This window comes from Arachis stenosperma, chromosome 3 (genome assembly GCF_014773155.1).
Source record: "Arachis stenosperma cultivar V10309 chromosome 3, arast.V10309.gnm1.PFL2, whole genome shotgun sequence".
Classification (NCBI taxonomy): Eukaryota; Viridiplantae; Streptophyta; class Magnoliopsida; order Fabales; family Fabaceae; genus Arachis; species Arachis stenosperma.
This window is the reverse complement of record NC_080379.1, coordinates 74,624,583-74,647,404: the sequence shown is the minus strand read 5'-3', so window position 1 is coordinate 74,647,404 and position 22,822 is coordinate 74,624,583. Positions and strand designations below refer to the sequence as shown.

At 38.4% G+C, this 22,822-nt stretch overlaps 1 non-coding gene across 1 annotated transcript; it reads right to left on the bottom strand.

Annotated features, from left to right (window-relative positions):
- Positions 1 to 1,838: 1,838 nt before the first annotated feature.
- On the bottom strand, positions 1,839 to 1,942 carry LOC130971525 (small nucleolar RNA R71). Its single transcript, XR_009082739.1, has one exon. It is a non-coding gene; the product is annotated as a small nucleolar RNA R71 (small nucleolar RNA).
- Between the last annotated feature and the right edge of the window lie 20,880 nt (positions 1,943 to 22,822).

Genomic DNA, 22,822 nt, shown 5'->3' with positions numbered 1-22,822 from the left:
CTGGAATTCTCATTAAGAATTTTGATATCTTTATTTTCTTTTCCACTTAATTTTCAAAAAATCCAAAAAAAAATTACAAAATTATAAAAACCAAAAATATTGTATGTTTCTTGTTGAGTCTAGTGTCTCATGTTAAGTTTGGTGTCAATTGCATGTTTCTGTTCTTCTTGCATTCATTCATGTGTCTTAAGTGATCTTCAAGATGTTCTTGATGTTTTCCTTGTTCTGATCTTTAAATTCTCTTGACTTGAGTGTTTTGTTGTTTCTCATGTGCATTCTCATTTTGTTAGTGTCAGTAGTATACAAACTGCTAAGTTTGGTGTCTTGCATGCATTGTTATTTGATTTTAGTTACATTTTGATTATTCCTCATTATTAAAAATCCAAAATTTTTTTTATTTGTGTCTTTTCAAGTCAACAATACAGAGAATTGAAGATTCAGAACATACAGTAGAGGAATTATACAGAAAAAACTAGGCGTTCAAAACGCCCAGTGAGGAAGACAAACTGGCGTTTAAACGCCAGCCAGGGTGCTTGGCTGGGCGTTTAACGCCCAAAAGGATAGAGCTTTGGGCGTTAAACGCCAGAATGTGCACCATTCTGGGCGTTTAACGCCAGGATTGCACAAGAGGGAAGATTCTGTTTTTAATTCAATTTTTTTTCAGGTTTTCAAAATTTTTCAAAATCAAAACTTTTTCAAATCATATCTTTTCAATCAAATCTTTTTCAAAATCAATTTCTTTCTATTTTCAAAAATACTTGCTATCAATTAATGATTTGATTCAACATTTCAAGTATGTTGCCTTTTCTGTTGAGAAAGGTTTATGTTTGAATCATATCTTTTTGTTAGCCAAGTCATTAATTTTAAAATCAAATCTTTTTTAAATTGCTTTCAATCATATTCTCAATCACATTTTTAAAACCATAACTTTTCAATCATATCTTCTTAATCATATCTTTTTCAAAATAGTTTTCAATCATATCTTTTTATTTCTAATTTCAAAATCTTTTTCAAAAAATCACTTGATTTCTTTCCACTCTTAGTTTCGAAAATCAATTAGTATTTTCAAAAATATTTTTAAAATCTTTTACTTAATTTCGAAAATTTCTTCCCCTTTCTCACATCCTTCTATTTATGGACTAACACTATTCCTTAATGCACAATTCGAACTCCATCTTTCTTGATAAGTTCGAATTCTCTACTTCTTCCTTCTATTTTTCTTTTCCTCTGACACCTCAAGGAATCTCTATACTGTGACATAGAGGATTCCATATTTTCTTATTCTCTTCTCTTTCATATGAGCAGGAGCAAAGACAAAGCATTCTTGTTGAGGCTGACCTGAACCTGAAAGGACCTTGAAGCGAAAGCTAAGAGAAGCTAAGGCACAACTCTCTGTAGAGGACCTAACAGAAATCTTCAAAGAAGAAGAACCCATGGCAGCCGAAAACAACAACAATGCCAACAATGCAAGGAAGGTGCTGGGTGACTTTACTGCACCTACTCCCGACTTCTATGGGAGAAGCATCTCTATCCCTGCCATTGGAGCAAACAACTTTGAGCTTAAGCCTCAATTAGTTTCTCTAATGCAACAGAATTGCAAGTTCCATGGACTTCCATTGGAAGATCCTCATCAGTTTTTAGCTGAGTTCTTGCAAATCTGTGACACTGTCAAGACCAATGGGGTTGACCCTGAGGTCTACAGACTTATGCTATTCCCTTTTGCTGTAAGAGACAGAGCTAGAATATGGTTGGACTTACAACCTAAAGAAAGCCTCAACTCTTGGGAAAAGCTAGTCAATGCCTTCTTGGCAAAGTTCTTTCCACCTTAAAAATTGAGTAAGCTTAGAGTAGAAGTCCAAACCTTCAGACAGAAGGAAGGAGAATCCCTCTATGAAGCTTGGGAAAGATACAAACAATTAATCAGAAAGTGTCCCTCTGGCATGCTTTCTGAATGGAGCATCATAGGTATTTTCTATAATGGTCTGTCTGAACTGTCCAAGATGTCTTTGGATAGCTCTGCTGGAGGATCTCTTCATCTGAAGAAGACACCTACAGAAGCTCAAGAACTAATTGAAATGGTTGCAAATAACCAATTCATGTACACTTCTGAAAGGAATCCTGTGAACAAGGGGACAAATCAGAAGAAAGGAGTTCTTGAGATTGATACTCTGAATGCCATACTGACTCAGAACAAAATATTGACTCAGCAAGTCAATTTGATCTCTCAAAGTCTGTCTGGAATGCAAGCTGCACCAGGCAGTACTAAGGATGCTTCATCTGAAGAAGAAGCTTATGATCCTGAGAACCCTTCAATGGAAGAGGTAAATTACATGGGAGAACCCTATGGAAACACCTATAAATCTTCATGGAGAAATCATCCAAATCTCTCATGGAAGGATCAACAGAGACCTCAACAAGGTTTCAACAATAATAATGGTGGAAAAAATAGGTTTAGCAATGGCAAGCCTTTTCCATCATCTTCTCAGCAACAGACAGAGAATTTTAAGCAGAACCACTCTGACTTAGCAACCATGGTCTCTGATCTAATCAAAACCACTCAAAGTTTCATGACTGAAACAAGGTCCTCCATTAGAAATTTAAAGGCATAAGTGGGACAGCTGAGCAAGAAAATTACTGAACTCCCTCCTAGTACTCTTCCAAGCAATACAGAAGAAAATCCAAAAGGAGAGTGCAAGGCCATCAACATGGCCGAATTTGGAGAGGAGGAAGAGGCAGTGAACGCCACTGAGGAAGACCTCAATGGGCGTCCACTGGCCTCCAATGAGTTTCCTAATGAGGAACCATGGGAATCTGAGGCTCACACTGAGACCATAGAGATTCTATTAAATTTACTTCTGCCATTCATGAGCTCTGATGAGTATTCTTCCTCTGAAGAGGATGAGTATGTCACTGAAGAGCAAGTTGCTAAATACCTTGGAGCAATCATGAAGCTAAATGACAAGTTATTTGGTAATGAGACTTGGGAGAATGAACCTCCTTTGCTCACCAAAGAAATGGATGACTTGTCTAGGCAGAGATTACCTCAAAAGAGACAGGATCCTGGGAAGTTTTCAATACCTTGTACCATAGGCACCATGACCTTCAAGAAGGCTCTGTGTGACTTAGGGTCAAGTATAAGCCTCATGCCTCTCTCTGTAATGGAGAAGCTAGGGATCTTTGAGGTACAAGCTGCAAGAATCTCACTAGAGATGGCAGACAATTCAAGAAAACAAGCTTATGGACTTGTAGAGGATGTTCTGGTAAAGATTGAAGACCATTACATCCCTGCTGATTTCATAGTCCTAGAGACTGGGAAGTGCATGGATGAATCCATCATCCTTGGCAGACCCTTCCTAGCCACAACAAAAGCTGTGATTGATGTGGACAGAGGAGAATTGATCATTCAAGTGAATGAAGAATCCTTTGTGTTTAAGGCTCAAGGATATCCCTCTATCACCATGGAGAGGAAGCATGAAGAGCTTCTCTCAAAACAGAGTCAAACAGAGCCCCCACAGTCAAACTCTAAGTTTGGTGTTGGGAGGCCACAACCAAATTCTAAGTTTGGTGTTGAATGGTGCACGAAATTGTGATCACTACTTTTCACAACTCAAATAATCCCCGGTAATGAATCCAAAAACTTGGTGCTCAATACCATGGTATAAACACAACTTCGCACAACTAACCAGCAAGTGCACTGGGTCGTCCAAGTAATAAACCTTACGCGAGTAAGGGTCGATCCCACGGAGATTGTTGGTATGAAGCAAGCTATGGTCACCTTGTAAATCTTAGTCAGGCAGATTCAAATGGTTATGGATGATATATGAATAAAACATAAAGATAGAGATACTTATGTAATTCATTGGTGAGAACTTCAGATAAGCGTATGGAGATGCTTTGTCCCTTCCGTCTCTCTGCTTTCCTACTGTCTTCATCCAATCCTTCTTACTCCGTTCCATGGCAAGCTGTATGTTGGGCATCACCGTTGTCAGTGGCTACAATCCCGTCCTCTCAGTGAAAATGTTCAACGTACCCTGTCACGGCACGGCTAATCATCTGTCGGTTCTCAATCAGATTGGAATAGAATCCATTGATTCTTTTGCGTCTGTCACTAATGCCCAGCCTTCAGGAGTTTGAAGCTCGTCACAGTCATTCAATCATTGAATCCTACTCAGAATACCACAGACAAGGTTTAGACCTTCCGGATTCTCTTGAATGCCGCCATCAATTCTAGCTTATACCACGAAGATTCCGATTAAAGAATCCAAGAGATAAACATTCAAGCCTTGTTTGCTTGTAGAACGGGAGTAGTTGTCAGGCACGCATTCATAAGTGAGAATGATGATGAGCGTCACATAATCATCACATTCATCAAGTTCTTGAGTGCGAATGAATATCTTGGAATAAGAACAAGCTGAATTGAATAGAAGAACAATAGTAATTGCATTAATACTCGAGGTACAGCAGAGCTCCACACCTTAATCTATGGTGTGTAGAAACTCCACCGTTGAAAATACATAAGAACAAGGTCTAGGCATGGCCGTGAGGCCAGCCTCCCAATACGTGATCAACAGATTCAAAGATCTAAAGATGATCTAAGATCCAGAGATGAAAATACAATAACAAAAGGTCCTATTTATAAAGAGCTAGTAGCCTAGGGTTTACAAAGATGAGTAAATGACATAAAAATCCACTTCCGGGCCCACTTGGTGTGTGCTTGGGCTGAGAATTGAAGCATTTTCGTGTAGAGACTCTTGTTGGAGTTAAACGCCAGCTTTTGTGCCAGTTTGGGCATTTAACTCCCATTCTTGTGTCAGTTCCGGTGTTTAACGCCGGGCATTCTTGAGCTGATTTGGAACGCCGGTTTGGGCCATCAAATCTCGGGCAAAGTATGGACTATTATACATTGCTGGAAAGCCCAGGATGTCTATTTTCCAACGCCGTTGTGAGCGCGCCAATTTGGCTTCTGTAGCTCCAGAAAATCCACTTCGAGTACAGGGAGGTCAGAATCCAACAGCATCTGCAGTCCTTTCCAGTCTTTGAATCAGATTTTTGCTCAGGTCCCTCAATTTCAGCCAGAAAATACCTGAAATCACAGAAAAACACACAAACTCATAGTAAAGTCCAGAAAAGTAAATTTTAACTAAAAACTAATAAAAATATAAGAAAAACTAACTAAAAAATACTAAAAACATACTAAAAACAATGCCAAAAAGCGTACAAATTATCCGCCCATCATTGAACCCCCACATTCAAACTCTAAGTTTGGTGTTGGGAGGTTCCAACATTGCTCTGAGTATCTGTGAGGCTCCATGAGAGCCCTTTGTCAAGCTATTGACATTAAAGAAGCGCTTGTTGGGAGGCAACCCAATGTTATATTTTATCTATTTTCCTTTGTTATTTTATGTTTTCTGTAGGTTGATGATCATGAGAAGTCACAAAATCAATTGAAAAAGCAAAAATAGAATGAAAAACAGAAAGAAAAACATCACACCCTGGAGGAAGAATCTGCTGGCGTTTAAACGCCAGTAAGGGGCAACAAATGGGCGTTTAACGCCAGAAAGAGGCACCAGACTGGCGTTAAACGCCAGGAAAGGGCAAGAAGTTGGCGTTAAACGCCAGAAATGGGCACCAGCCTAGCGTTTAACGCCAGAATTGGCACAGAGAGCATTTTTGCTCGCAACTTGGTGCAGGGATGACTTTTCCTTGACACCTCAGGATCTGTGGACCCCACAGGATCCCCACCTACCCCACCACCCTCTCTCTTCTTCTTCACCCATTCACCAATCACCTCAACCACTCTTTCCCAAAAACCCCTCACCTATCAAATCCCATCCTTCTTTTCACCTCTCACATCCATCCTTCATAAAACTCCACCTACCTCACCATTCAAATTCAAACCACTTTCCCTCCCAAACCCACCCTCCCATAGCCGAACCCTACCCCTCTCTCCACCCCTATATAAACCCATCTTCACCCCCTCATTTTCACACAACCTAAACACTACTTCTCCCCCTTTGGCCGAACCATAAGCCATCTCCATCTCCTCTATTTATTCTTCTTCTACTCTCTTCTTTCTTCTTTTGCTCGAGGACGAGCAAACCTTTTAAGTTTGGTGTGGTAAAAGCATTGCTTTTTGTTTTTCCATAACCATTTATGGCATCCAAGGCCGGAGAAACCTCTAGAAAGAGGAAAGGGAAGGCAAAAGCTTCCACCTCCGAGTCAAGGGAGATGGAGAGATTCATCTCAAGGGTGCATCAAGACCACTTCTATGAAGTTGTGGCCAAGAAGAAGGTGAACCCTGAGGTCCCTTTCAAACTCAAAAAGGGTCAACTTTGACCAAAGGTTGAACCAAGTCCTCATGGATACCACTAAGAAAAGGATGGAGCAAACAAGAGATCCCACTCATCATGAAATCCCTGAGATACCTCAAGGGATGCACTTTCATCCACCAAACTATTGGGAGCAAATCAACACCTCCCTAGGAGAATTGAGTTCCAACATGGGACAACTAAGGGTGGAGCACCAAGAACATTCCATTCTCCTCCATGAAATTAGAGAAGATCAAAGAATCATGAGAGAGGAGCAACAAAGACAAGGAAGAGACATCGAGGAGCTCAAGCACTCCATAAGATCTTCAAGAGGAAGAACAAGCCGCCATCACTAAGGTGGACCCGTTCTTTAATCTCCTTGTCCTTCATTTTTCTGTTTTTCGAATTTTCATGCTCATGTTTATCTATGTTTGTGTCTTGTGATCATTAGTGTCTTCGTGTCTATGCCTTAAAGTTATGAATGTCCTATGAATCCATCACCTTTCTTATATGAAAAATGTTCTTAATTGAAAAAGAGAAGAATTGCATGAATTTTGAATTTTATAACAGATTAATTATTTTGATGTGGTGGCAATACTTTTATTTTCTGAATGTATGCTTAAACAGTGCATATGTCTTTTGAATTTGTTGTTCATGAATGGTTGGCTCTTGAAAGAATGATGAAAAACGAGACATGTTACTGAGGATCTGAAAAATCATAAAAATGATTCTTGAAGCAAGAAAAAGCAGTGAATACAAAAAAAAACGATAAAAAAAGAAAAAAAAAAGAAAGAAAGAAAAAGAAAGAAATAAAGTTGTGATCCAAGGCAAAAAGAGTGTGCTTAAGAACCCTGGACACCTCTAATTGGGGACTTTAGCAAAGCTGAGTCACAATCTGAAAAGGTTCACCCAATTATGTGTCTGTGGCATGTATGTATCCGGTGGTAATACTGGAAGACAGAGTGCTTTGGGCCACGGCCAAGACTCATAAAGTAGTTGTGTTCAAGAATCATCATACTTAACTAGGAGAATCAATAACACTATCTGGATTCTGAGTTCCTATAGAAGCCAATCATTCTGAATTTCAAAGGATAAAGTGAGATGCCAAAACTGTTCATAGGCAAAAAGCTAAAAGCCCCGCTCATCTTATTAATACTGATCTTCATAAATGTTTTTGGAATTTATTGCATATTCTCTTCTTTTTATCTTATTTGGTTTTCAGTTGCTTGGGGACAAGCAACAATTTAAGTTTGGTGTTGTGATGAGCGGATAATTTGTATGTTTTAGTTAGTTTTTATTTATTTTTATTAGTTTTTAGTTAAAATTCACTTTTCTGGACTTTACTATGAGTTTGTGTGTTTTTCTGTGATTTCAGGTATTTTCTGGCTGAAATTGAGGGACCTGAGCAAAAATCTGATTCAGAGACTGAAAAGGACTGCAGATGCTATTGGATTCTGACCTCCCAGCACTCGAAGTGGATTTTCTGGAGCTACAAAAGCCCAATTGGCGCGCTCTCAACGGCGTTGGAAAGTAGACATCCTGGGCTTTCCAGCAATGTATAATAGTCTATACTTTTCCCAAGATCTGATGGCCCAAACCGGCATTCCAAATCAGCTCAAGAATGCCTGGCGTTAAACGTCGGAACTGGCACAAGAATGGGAGTTAAACGCCCAAACTGGCATAAGAGCTAGCGTTTAACTCCAAGAAGAGTCTCTACATGAAAATGCTTCAATGCTCAGCCCAAGCACACACCAAATGGGCCCAGAAGTGGATTTTTATGTCATTTACTCATTTCTGTAAACCCTAGGCTACTAGTTCTCTACAAATAGGACCTTTTACTATTGTATTTTCATCTTGGTTCTTCTGGTTCCCTCTCTGGGGCCGAAGCCAATGATCACTTTTGTTCTTATGTATTTTCAATGGTGGAGTTTCTACACACCATAGATTAAGGTGTGGAGCTCTGCTGTACCTCGAGTATTAATGCAATTACTATTGTTCTTCTATTCAATTCAGCTTGTTCTTATTCCAAGATATTCATTCGCACTCAAGAACTTGATGAATGTGATGATTATGTGACGCTCATCATCATTCTCACTTATGAACGCGTGCCTGACAACTACTCCCGTTCTACAAGCAAACAAGGCTTGAATGTTTATCTCTTGGATTCTTTAATCGGAATCTTCGTGGTATAAGCTAGAATTGATGGCGGCATTCAAGAGAATCTGGAAGGTCTAAACCTTGTCTGTGGTATTCTGAGTAGGATTCAATGATTGAATGACTGTGACGAGCTTCAAACTCCTGAAGGCTAGGCGTTAGTGACAGACGCAAAAGAATCAATGGATTCTATTCCAACCTGATTGAGAACCGACAGATGATTAGCCGTGCCGTGACAGGGTGCGTTGAACATTTTCACTGAGAGGACAGGATTGTAGCCACTGACAACGGTGATGCCCAACATACAGCTTGCCATGGAAAGGAGTAAGAAGGATTGGATGAAGACAGTAGGAAAGCAGAGAGACAGAAGGGACAAAGCATCTTCATACGCTTATCTGAAATTCCCACCAATGAATTACATAAGTATCTCTATCTTTATCTTTATGTTTTATTCATCATTCATAACCATTTGAGTCTACCTGACTAAGATTTACAAGGTTACCATAGCTTGCTTCATACCAACAATCTCCATGGGATCGACCCTTACTCGCGTAAGGTTTATTACTTGGACGACCCAGTGCACTTGCTGGTTAGTTGTGCGAAGTTGTGAAATTATGTTTATACCATGGTATTGAGCACCAAGTTTTTGGATTCATTACCGGGGATTATTTGAGTTGTGAAAAGTAGAGATCACAATTTCGTGCACCAGCTCCCTAACCCAATGAAAGGGGTTTAGTTGTTCATAGCTCTAGAAAATGAAAACAAAGATGGAGAATACATCATGGAACTAGCAGAGAAAGTAAATTACAGAGAGTAGTGTTATTTTCCAACTTCCAGAACTCCCTAAATAATTCAAAGCTACTCCTATATATACTACTCTTCTCAGCTTCTAGTTGGCTCTTCAAGTCTTGGGCCTTTGGATCTTGAGTTTGAAGTAGTTCTCTTCTTCATTTGGGCTTGGCTTTACTTGCAAAGAGAAAGTGTGAAGTGGGCAGAGACTTTAGCTCAGGATGTTAGGGGTGTTAACGTTTAGTGAAAGTATGAGTTCGAGAACGTTAGTGACACTTAACATTGTCACTAACGTTCCAATGTACCCCTTTGCCTCACGTTAGAGCCCACGTTAACTAGGTTAACGTGGCTTCTAACGTGGCCTTGCCAACCTTTGAGAACGTTAGTGACACTCAACATTGTCACTAACGTTCCAATGTGCCCCTATGTCTCACGTTAGAGTCCACGTTAACTAGGTTAACGTGGCTTCTAACGTGGCCTTGCCAACCTTCGAGAACGTTAGTGACACTCAACATTGTCACTAACAATCCAATTTGCCCCTATGTCTCACGTTAGAGTCCACGTTAACTAGGTTAACGTGGCTTCTAACGTGGCCATTCTTAGCCATCCCCAACGTTAGTGACAATGTTGAGTGTCACTAACGTTGGCTCATCTTTCACTCATCAACGTTAGCTTCCACGTTAACTAAATTAACGTGGAAGTTAACGTGGCTCCTTGGGGGTTTTGTGGGTGCTTCCAACGTTAGTGACAATGTTGGGTGTCACTAACGTTGTCGACCTCCTTTGCCTCTTACGTTAGCTCCCACGTTAACCAAGTTAACGTGGTACATTTCTCCTTAGGCCAACGTTAGTGACAATGTTGAGTGTCACTAATGTTGGCTTCCTTCCCCCTTTTAACTTTAGAGGCCACGTTAACTAAGTTAACATGGACTCTAACGTGGCCACTTATGATTATTGGTCAACGTTAGTGATAATGTTAAGTGTCACTAACGTTGGCTCAAAGTCCCTTCTTCACGTTAGAGTTCACATTAACCTAGTTAACGTGACTCTTAACGTGGGCAATGATGGCTTCGAGAGTGTTATTGGCAATCACTTTTCTCATTAACTTGCAAGTCACCTCCCATTCCACGTAAATATTGATTAACGTGACTGCTAAGTGATTCTTCCTTGCTTCTTTTGGTCCTGAAATCAAGCAATAGAGTGCATCAAAGTTCTAATCCAAGTCATGGGTAATGCAACATACAATTTGTCACTAAACTCATGCAAAATCCTCATGAAATCATGTAAAATGCACAATGTATGCTTGAATCAAGGTGTAAGTGAATATCTATCCAAAACTAGCTTATTTCCTAAGGAAATGCATGAAACTACCCTAAAAACAGTAAAGAAAAGGTCAGTGAAACTGGCCAAGATGCCCTGGCATCAATAAAAGAGCACTTGTTGGGAGGCAACCCAACCTTTGGTAACCCTTCTTTACTCTTCTCGGAATAAATGGTTAGTGCAATTTCTATGTATTGTGAGGAATTAAGTTTGGCGTTCCACACCAATGTGATTAGATCAATAGAGAAACAAAATTAAGGTTGAATGTATGATACTAAGTTTGGTGTTCTACCATTAACATCCATTGAGCACAAAGTAACCCTTAAGACAATCATGAACAATCACAAGTTCCAAACAAAAATAGAAATCAACTAAACGTGCATTTTACTTGTTTACCTTTGAGTTATGCATTTCAATTCCTCATAAATTTAAAGCACATGATGTAGTATACATGCATGAAAGATGCACGCCGTGTCGGTATATAAAGGTGAGCAAGGAACTAAGTTTGGTGTTCAGACACCATTTTTAGTTCAAGAATTCATAAGCATAAATGCAAGATAACTATTTTTCAAGAGCTTGGGGACAAGCAACTTTCAAAGTTCATTGTAGGCAGTCACTTCAGTTTTTGGAAGAACTAAGCATCATCAACCAAAGAGACAAAAAGGAATACAAAGACCAACAATGATGATGATAAGGAGTAAAGCAAGTACCAAGAGGTTGTATTGTTAAGTGATTGTCTTATATTCAAAATTTCTATAATTAAAATTGATTTTGTGCCCTTGTTTGTTTGCTTAGTATAGTATTGATAAACCATTATTTTATGGTTTATCTTGTGCTAAATAGAGTGGTTTTTATCAATTTTTTATACACTTATTCATATGAAATGCATGCTTTTACATTTTCCTTCCTAAATTGGTATTATGATTGAAAACATGCTTATTTGGCCTTTAATTCATTATTTTTAATCCTCTCTTATTTCCATTCGATGTCGTGATATGTGTGTTAAGTGTTCTCAGATATTACAGGGCAGGAATGGCTTGGAGGATGGAAAAGAAGCATGCAAAAGAAGAAGGAACACAAGGAATTAAAGATTTCATGGGCGAGAAGCGACACGCACGCGTGAAGCACGCGTACGCGTGGTTAGGAGACAGAGCAGCGACGCATTCGCGTGTAGTACGCGTACGCATGATTGGAAGATTGCACATCGACGCACACGCGTGGACGATGCGTACGCGTGGAAGTCCGTCACGTGCTGCGTATCAGAATTCGCCAGGGGCGATTTTTGGGCCCCTTTCTGACCCAGTTTCAGGCCCAAAAGTCCAGAATAGATGTAGGGGTGTAGCTGAGACTTGGGGGGACACTTCTCATACTCTCATAGTTTTAGTTTTAGTTTAGGGAATTCTGGAGAAAAACACCACTTTCCTAGGGTTCATAGTTTTTCTAAATTTTGCTTTCGGATTGGAATTTGGAAAGAGTTACTGCTATCTCCCTTTGACATCTTATCACTATAGTTTGCTTTATCATTACTCTACTATTGTGTTTTTCCATTCAATTGCTTGGATTCATGTTACGATTTTCTTACTTTCACATTTATTAATATAATGAACCAATTTCAGTTTTAATTCCATTACTTGTTGAATTCCTTTCATTTACTTATTATCTCCAATTTTAGTTTTATTAATTTCAATTTTAATTACCATGTCCTTTCTCTACTCCCTTCATATGTTTGTAGAAATGGCATTCATATTAATGGAGTAGAGCTCCCAACTTGACTTTGGAGTTTATTAATAGGGAACCCTTGAGTTGGAATACTCAAGTGTTAATAGGTGATTGGAAATTGCTGCCAATTGGATTAAGATGAGTGGATAATTTATACGCTTTTTGGCATTGTTTTTAGGTAGTTCTTAGTAGGATATAGCTACTTTTTGGGATATTTTTAGTAGTTTTTATGCAAAATTCACATTTCTGGACTTTAATATGAGTTTGTATGTTTTTCTGTGATTTCAGGTATTTTCTGGCTGAAATTGAGGGACCTGAGCAAAAATCTGATTCAGGCTGACAAAGAACTGCTGATGCTGTTGGATTCTGACCTCCCTGCACTTGAAATGGATTTTCTGGAGCTACAAAACTCCAAATGGCACGCTCTTAACTGCGTTGGAAAGTAGATATCCAGGGCTTTCCAGCAATATATAACAGTCTATACTTTATTCGAGTTTAGACGATGCAAACTGGCATTCAACGCCAGTTTCATGCTACATTCTGGAGTAAAACGCTAGAAACACGTCACAAACCAGAGTTAAATGCCAAACAGACATTACAACTTGGCGTTTAACCCCAAGAGAAGCCTCTGCACGTGTAAAGCTCAAGCTCAGCCCAAGCACACACCAAAGTAGGCCCTAGAAGTGGATTTCTGCATTTAGACTTATTTCTGTAAACCCTAGTAACTAGTTTAGTATAAATAGAACTTTTTACTATTGTATTTTCATCTGGGATTTTACATCTTTGATCACATTTTGGGGGCTGGCCATTCGGCCATGCATGGACCACCATCACTTATGTATTTTCAACGGTGGAGTTTCTACACACCATAGATTAAGGGTGTGGAGCTCTACTGTACCTCGAGTTTCAACGCAATTACCACTATTTTCTATTCAATTCAGCTTATTCTTGTTCTAAGATATTCGTTGCACTTCAACATGATGAATGTGATGATCCGTGACACTCATCATCATTCTCACCTATAAACGCGTGACTGACAACCACTTCCGTTCTACCTTAGAACGAGCGAGTATCTCTTGGATTCCTTAATTAGAATATTTGTGGTATAAGCTAGAATTATTGGCGGCCATTCTTGAGAATCCGAAAATTCTAAACCTTTTCTGTGGTATTCCGAGTAGGATTCAGGGATTGAATGACTGTGACGAGCTTCAAACTCGCGATTATTGGCCGTGATGACAAACGCAAAAGAATCAATGGATTCTATTCCGACATGATCGAGAACCGACAGATGATTAGCCGTGCTGTGACAGAGCATTTGGACGATTTTCACTGAGAGGATGGGATGTAGCCATTGACAATGGTGATGCCCTGCATACAACTTGCCATGAAAAGGAGTATGAAGGATTGAAGGAAGGCAGTAGGAAAGCAGAGATTCAACAGGGACTAAGCATCTCCATGCGCTTATCTAAAATTTTCACCAATGAATTACTTAAGTATTTCTATCTTTATTTTATGCTTTAATTATTATAATTTTCGAAAACCATTATAACAATTTGAATCCGCCTAACTGAGATTTACAAGATGACCATAGCTTGCTTCAAACCAACAATCTCCCTGGGATCGACCCTTACTCACGTAAGGTATTACTTGGACGACCCAGTGCACTTGCTGGTTAGTTGTGCGGATTTGTGACAAAGTGTGATTCACGTTTGAGAGCACCAAGTCTATTGGCGCCATTGTTGATGATCACAATTTTGTGCACCAAGTTTTTGGCGCTGTTGCCGGGGATTGTTCGAGTTTGGACAACTGACGGTTCATCTTGTTGCTCAGATTAGGTAATTTTCTTTTCAAAAAGTTTTCAAAAATATTTTTTTCAAAAAATTTTTCTTTGCTTTCGTTTCTTCAAAAATTATTTTCGAAAAAATACAAAAAAATTTAATAAGGTCATAAAAAACCAAAAATATTTTGTGTTTCTTGTTTGAGTCTAACGTCAAATTTTAAGTTTGGTGTCAATTGCATGTTTTAAAAATTTTTTGCATTTTTTCGAAAATTTCTTGCATGGTGTTCTTCATGACCTTCAAGTTGTTCTTGATAAGTCCTCTTGTTTGATCTTTATGTTTTCTTGTTTTGTGTTTTTTGTTGTTTTTCGTATGCATTTTTGCATTCATAGTGTCTAAGCATTAAAAATTTCTAAGTTTGGTGTCTTGCATGTTTTTCTTTTCTTGAAAATTTTTCAAAAATAAGTCTTGATGTTCATCTTTATCTTCAAAGTGTTCTTGGTGTTCATCTTGACATTCATAGTGTTCTTCCATGCATCATGTGTTTTGATTCATAATTTTCATGTTGTGAGTCATTTTTATGTTTTTCTCTCTCATCATTAAAAATTCAATTTCAAAAAAATAAATAAATAAATAAATAATTAAATATATCTTTTCCTTTTTTTCTCATAAATTTCGAAAATTTGAGTTGACTTAGTCAAATTTTTTTTAAAACATAGCTATTTCTTATAAGTCAAGTCAAATTTTCAATTTTAAAAATCCTATCTTTTCAAAATCTTTTTCAAAAATCAAATCTTTTTCATTTTTCTTTTATGATTTTCGAAAATTTAAAATTATTTTTCAAAATCTTTTTCTTACCTTTATTTCAAAATTTTGAAAACTTTACTAACAATTAATGTGATTGATTCAAAAATTTGAAGTTTGTTACTTTCTTGTTAATAAAGGTTCAATCTTCAAATTCTAGAATCATATCTTTTAGTTTCTTGTTAGTCAAGTAATCAATTTTAAACTTTAAAAATTAAATCTTTTTCAAAATATCATTTTCAATCATATCTTTTAAAAATATCTTTTTTTTTTCAAATCATATCTTTTTTCAAAATCAATTTCAAAATATCTTTTCTAACTTCTTATCCTTTTAAAATTGATTTTCAAATATTTTTCAACTAACTAATTGACTTTTTATTTGTTTTAAAATTCTTATCTTTTTCAAAACCACTTAACTACTTCCTCCTCTCTAATTTTCAAAATTCTCTTCCTCTCATCATCTTCTATTTATTTATTTATTTACTAACACTTCTCTTCATCTCAAGAATTCGAATCTATCTTCCCCCTTGTGTTTGGATTCTTAACTCTTTTCCTTCTTCTATTCATTTCTTCTTCTACTAACATAAAGGAATCTCTATACTGTGACATAGAGGATTCCTCTTCCTTTTCTGTTCTCTTCTTTTTCATATGAGCAGGAACAAGGAAAAAGGCATTCTTGTTGAAGCTGATCCTGAACCTGAAAGGACTCTGAAGAGGAAACTGAGAGAAGCTAAAATACAACAATCCAGAGACAACCTTACTAAAATTTTCGAACAAGAAAAGGATATGGCAGCCAAACCCAACAACAATAATGCAAGGAGGATGCTTGGTGACTATACTACACCTACTTCAAAGTTTGATGGAAGAAGCATCTCAATCCCTGCCATTGGAGCAAACAATTTTGAGCTGAAACCTCAACTAGTTGCTCTAATACAACAGAACTGCAAGTTCCATGGACTTTCATCAGAAGATCCCTACCAGTTTTTAACTGAGTTCTTGCAGATCTGGGAGACTGTTAAGATTAATGGAGTAGATCCTGAAGTCTACAGGCTCATGCTTTTCGCTTTTGCTGTAAGAGACAGAGCTAGAACATGGTTGGACTCACAACCTAAAGATAGCCTGGACTCTTGGGATAAGTTGGTTACGGCCTTCTTGGCTAAGTTCTTTCCTCCTCAAAAGTTGAGCAAGCTTAGAGTGGATGTTCAGACCTTCAAACAGAATGATGGTGAATCCCTCTATGAAGATTAGGAAAGATACAAGCAGATGACCAAAAGGTGTCCTTCTGACATGCTTTCAGAGTGGGCCATTCTGGATATATTCTATTATGGTCTATCTGAGTTCTCTAAGATGTCACTAGACCATTCTACAAGTGGATCCATTCACCTAAAGAAAACACCTATAGAAGCTCAAGAACTTATTGACATGGTTGCAAATAACCAATTCATGTACACTTCTGAGAGGAATTTTGTGAATAATGGGATGCCTCAGAGGAAGGGAGTTCTTGAGATTGATGCTCTGAATGCCATATTGGCTCAGAACAAAATGTTGACTCAGCAAGTTAACATGATTTCTCAAAGTCTGAATAGAAGGCAAAATGCATCTAACAGTACTAAAGAGGCATCTTCTGAAGAAGAAGCCTATAATCCTGAGAACCCTGCAATGGCAGAGGTAAATTATATGGGTGAACCTTATGGAAACAACTATAATTCCTCATGGAGAAATCATCCAAATTTCTCATGGAAGGATCAACAAAAGCATCAACAAGGCTTTAATAATGGTGGAAGAAATAAGCTCAGCAATAGCAAGCCTTTTCTATCATCTTTTCAGCAACAGACAGAGAATTCTGAGCAGAGCACCTCTAACTTAGCAAATATAGTCTCTGATCTGTCTAAGGCCACTTTAAGTTTCATGAGTGAAACAAGGTCCTCCATCAGAAATTTGGAGGCACAAGTGGGCCAGCTGAATAAGAAAGTCACTGAAACTCCTCCTAGTACTCTCCCAAGCAATACTGAAGAGAATCCAAAAAGAGAGTGCAAGGCCATTGACTTAATCAAAATGGCCGAACCTAGAGAGGAAGGGGAGGACGTGAATCCAAATGAGGAAGACCTCATAGGACGTCTCCCAGACAAGAAGGAGTTCCTTATTAAAGACCTAAAGGAATCTCAGGCTCATATAGAGACCATAGAGATCCCATTAAACCTCCTTCTGCCATTCATGAGCTCTAAAGACTATTCTTCCTATGAAGAGGATGAAGATGTAACTAGAAGGTGAACCTCCCTTGCTCATTAGTGAACTAGATACATGGGTTTCAGCAAATGTTACCTCAAAAGAAACAAGATCCTGGTAAATTCTTAATACCATGTACCATAGGCACCATGACCTTTGAGAAGGCTCTGTGTGACCTAGGGTCAGCCATAAATCTTATGCCACTCTCTGTAATGGAGAAGCTGGGGATCATTGAGGTACAGCCTGCCACATTCTCATTAGAGATGGCAAACAGATCACAAAGACAAGCTTATAGATTAGTAGAGGACGTGTTAGTGAAGGTTAATGGCCTTTACATCCCTGCTGATTTCATAATCTTAGAGACTAGGAAGAATGAGGATGAATGCATCATCCTTGGAAGACCCTTCCTAGCCACAGCAGGAGCTATGATTAATGTTAACAGAGGAGAATTAGTCCTTCAATTGAATGGGGACTACCTTGTGTTTAAAGCCCAAGTCTATCCTTCTGTAACAATGGAGAGGAAGCATGAAAAGCTTCTCTCAGTACAGAGTCAAACAAAGACCCCACAATCAAACTCTAAGTTTGGTGTTGGGAGGCCACAGCCAAACTCTAAGTTTGGTGTTGAATCCCCACATCCAAACTCTAAGTTTGGTGTTGGGAGTCCACAACATTGACCTGATCACCTGTGAGGCTCCATGAGAGCCCACTGTCAAGCTATTGACATTAAAGAATAGCTTATTGGGAGGTAACCCAATTTTTATTTATCTAATTTTATATTTTTTTGTTTTTTTATGTTTTATTAGGATCATGATCATGTGGAGTCACAAAACAAATGCTAAAATTAAAAACAAAATAAAAAATAGCAAAAGAAACAGCACACCCTGGAGGAAGGGCTTACTGGCGTTTAAACGCCAATAAGGAGCATCTGGCTGGCGTTCAACGCCAGAACAGAACATGGATCTGGCGTTGAATGCCAGAAACAAGTAACAGTCTGGCATTTAAATGCCAAGATTACACCCTGAGGAGAACTGGCATTCAACGCCAGAAACATGCTGCAGACTGGCGTTGAACGCCCAAAACAAGCATAAAACTGGCGTTTAACGCCAGAAACAAGCATCAATCTGGAGTTAAACGCCAGGATCACATGCAGAGGGCATTTTACATGCCTCATTAGTGCAGGGATGATAATCCTTGACACCTCAGGATCTATGGATCCCACAAGATCATCTCAGGATCTGTGGACCCCACAGGATCCCTACCTACCTCAATTTACCTTCTCTCTTCTTCACACAATCCAATAACACTCTTCCCCAAAAACCCTTCACCAATCACCTCAATCTCTCTTCCCCATCACCTCTTCACCACTCACATCCCTCCACTATATAAACCCCTCTATCCTTCTTTATTTTCACATAACACAACCCTCTCTTCTTCCCCTTGGACGAAACCCACACATCTCTCCCTCCCCTCCATTTCTTATTCTTCTTCTTCTATTCTTTCTTTTCTTTGCTCGAGGGCGAGCAACATTCTAAGTTTGGTGTGGTAAAAGCATAGCTTTTTTTGTTTTTCCATAACCATTGATGGCACCTAAGGCTGGAGAAACCTCTAGAAAGAGGAAAGGGAAGAAAAAAGCTTCCACCTCCGAGTCATGAGAGATGAAGAGATTCATCTCAAAAGCCCATCACTAAAAAAAGGATGGAGCAAACAAGAGAGCCCATTCATGTATCTCAGGAGACGCATGAGGAAGCTCATCATCAAGAAATCCCTGAGATACCTCAGGGGATACATTTTCCTCCATACAATTATTGGGAGCAACTAAGGATAGGAGCACCAAAATCACTAGGGATCAAGCAACAAAGGCAAGGAAGAGACATAGAAGAGCTCAAGGACATCATTGGTCCATCAAGAAGAAGACGCCACCATCACTAAGGTGGACTCATTCCTTGTTTTTTATTTCTCTGTTTTTCGGTTTTTATGCTATAAGTTTGTCTATGTTTGTGTCTTCATTATATGATCATTAGTCTTTAGTAACTATGTCTTAAGGCTATGAATAATTCCATTAATCCTTCACCTCTTAAATGAAAAATATTTTTAATACAAAAGAACAAGAAGTACATGAGTTTCGAATTTATCCTTGAATTTAGTTTAATTATATTGATGTGTTGACAATACTTTTTGTTTTCTGAATGAATGCTTGAATAGTGCATATTTTTTATCTTGTTGTTTATGAATGTTAAAATTGTTGGCTCTTGAAAGAATGATGAAAAAGAGAAATGTTATTGATAATCTGAAAAATCATAAATTTGATTCTTGAAGCAAGAAAAAGCAGTGAAAAAGAAAAAGCTTATGAAAAAAATGGTGAAAAAAATATAGAAAGAAAAAGAAAAAGCAAGCAAAAAAAGCCAATAGCCCTTAAAACCAAAAGGCAAGGTTAAAAAGGATCCAAGGCTTTGAGCATCAATGGATAGGAGGGCCCAAGGAAATAAAATCCAAGCCTAAGCGGCTAAATCAAGCTGTCCTTAACCATGTGCTTGTGGCATGCAGGTCCAAGTGAAAAGCTTGAGACTGAGTGGTTAAAGTCATGATCCAAAGAGAAAAGAGTGTGCTTAAGAGCTCTGGACACCTCTAACTGGGGACTTTAGCAAAGCTGAGTCACAATCTGAAAAGGTTCACCCAGTCATGTGTCTATGGCATTTATGTATCCGGTGGTAATACTAGAAAACAAAGTGCTTAGGGCCACAGCCAAGACTCATAAAAGTAGCTGTGTTCAAGAATCAAAATACTTAACTAGGAGAATCAATAACACTATCCAAAATTCTGAGTTCCTATAGATGCCAATCATTCTAAACTTCAAAGGAAAAAGTGAGATGCCAAAACTGTTTAGAAGCAAAAAGCTACAAGTCCCGCTCATCTAATTAGAACTAATATTCATTGATATTTTGGGATTTATAATATATTTTCTTCCTTTTTTCCTATTTGATTTTCAGTTGCTTGGGGACAAGCAACAATTTAAGTTTGGTGTTGTGATGCGCGGATAATTTATACGCTTTTTGGCATTGTTTTTAGGTAGTTCTTAGTAGGATCTAGCTACTTTTAGGGATGTTTTTAGTAGTTTTTATGCAAAATTCACATTTCTGGACTTTACTATGACTTTGTGTGTTTTTCTGTGATTTCAGGTATTTTCTGGCTGAAATTGAGGGATCTGAGCAAAAATTTGATTCAGGCTGACAAAGGACTGCTGATGTTGTTGAATTCTGACCTCCCTACACTCGAAATGGATTTTCTGGAGCTACAGAACTTCAAATGGCACGCTCTTAATGGCGTTGGAAAGTAGACATCCAGAACTTTCCAGCAATATATAATAGTCCATACTTTATTTTAGACGATGCAAACTGGTGTTCAACGCTAGTTCCATGCTGCATTTTGGAGTAAAACGCCAGAAACACGTTACAAACCAGAGTTAAACGCCAGAAACACGTTACAACTTGGCATTTAACTCCAAGAGAAGTCTCTGCACATGTAAAGCTCAAGCTCAGCCCAAGAACACACCAAATTGGGCCCCGAAAGTGGATTTCTGCATTTAAACTTATTTCTGTAAACCCTAGTAACTAGTTTAGTATAAATAGAACTTTTTACTATTGTATTTTCATTTGGGATTTTACATCTTTGATCACATTTTGGGGGCTGGCCATTCGGCCATGCATGGGCCACCATCACTTATGTATTTTCAACGGTGGAGTTTCTACACACCATAGATTAAGGGTGTGGAGCTCTACTGTACCTCGAGTTTCAATGCAATTACTACTATTTTCTATTCAATTCAGCTTATTCTTGTTCTAAGATATTCGTTGCACTTCAACATGATGAATGTGATGATCCGTGACACTCATCATCATTCTCACCTATAAACGCGTGACTGACAACCACTTCCGTTCTACCTTAGAACGAGCGAGTATCTCTTGGATTCCTTAATCAGAATCTTTGTGGTATAAGCTAGAATTATTGGCGGCCATTCTTGAGAATCCGGAAAGTCTAAACCTTGTCTGTGGTATTCCGAGTAGGATTCAGGGATTGAATGACTGTGACGAGCTTCAAACTCGCGACTATTGGGCGTGATGACAAACGCAAAAGAATCAATGGATTCTATTCCGACATGATCGAGAACCGACAGATGATTAGCAGTGCTGTGACAGAGCATTTGGACCATTTTTACTGAGAGGATGGGATGTAGGCATTGACAATGGTGATGCCCTACATACAGCTTGCCATGGAAAGGAGTATGAAGGATTGAAGGAAGGCAATAGGAAAGCAGAGATTAAACAGGGACTAAGCATCTCCATGCGCTTATCTGAAATTTTCACCAATGAATTACATAAGTATTTCTATCTTTATTTTATGCTTTAATTATTATAATTTTCGAAAACCATTATAACCATTTAAATCCGCCTAACTGAGATTTACAAGATGACCATAGCTTGCTTCATACCAACAATCTCCGTGGGATCGACCCTTACTCACGTAAAGTATTACTTGGATGACCCAGTGCACTTGCTGGTTAGTTGTGCGGAGTTGTGACAAAGTGTGATTCACGTTTGAGAGCACCAAGTCTATTGGCGCATTGTTTATGATCACAATTTCGTGCACCAGATTATCATTAACTCTAATCCTTCCATGGAAAGCGATTAGAACTTGTGAATCGAATTTGGTGACCTATTTGATTTTCCTTTATTAATTAAAGGATAACCAAATAGAAGCAACAACCATTTCTCTATTATACTTGGGAAAACCAATAAGGATAGAAATTCCTATTAATTTTCTCCTAGTCAAGGCTTTTTATTTTAAATACACAACACATCTTGTTATCATTCATCGCTTTAATTTTCAGTTATTTATTTTTCTAATTTCAACATCAAAACTTTCTTAGAAAAATTCCTGACCAATAATTCACACCTTGTTTCAACTCATTGAGAAACGACCTGGGAATTCTACTCTCAGTATTTTATTCTTAATTGTGACAAACTCTTTCTAAATTGATAAGCGGAATTTTAGTCGGTTAACTCTGTACTTGCAACGTTATTTTTTTATTATAAATTTTTAATCGGCAATTTTTAGTGCCGTTGCCGGGGGAATTGCAACAGTTTGCTAAATTATTGATTGGTGTAAATATTTATTTTCTTTACATAATTGCATTCTTCTTTTTATATTTTATTACCATGAGCTGTATGTTTCTTTTATTGAATGACATGATCATTACCGGATCTGAGCTTAGCCGCATTTGATCCTGAGATTGAAAGAACTGTTTCACGTATTAGGCAAGCTCGGCAACAGTTATTCTCCGAGGGTGGTGAAGGGCTTTTACCCAATTCACCAGTCTTATCTGAGGGTGAATCTGACGCGTCATTTGAGAAAGAAACAAGCTCCTCTCCTACTAATTCTGTTGATTTAAGTTCAGGTAATATGGCAGAGCCTAGGAGAATCACGCTGAAGGAAGCGTGAGCTCCAGATTTTACATTGCAACCATATCAAACACGGCCCCCAAACTTAACTGTTGACTTTGAACTGAAGACCGCACCGATCAACCTTCTCCCTAGTTTTCATGGTTTACCTGCCCAAGAGCCTATCAAGCACCTTAGGGATTTTCAGACAACTTGCTCAACTGCTAGGCGGCATGGTGCCGATGAGCGTGCCATCTGGCTATACGCCATCCCATTCTTTCTTGAGGGAA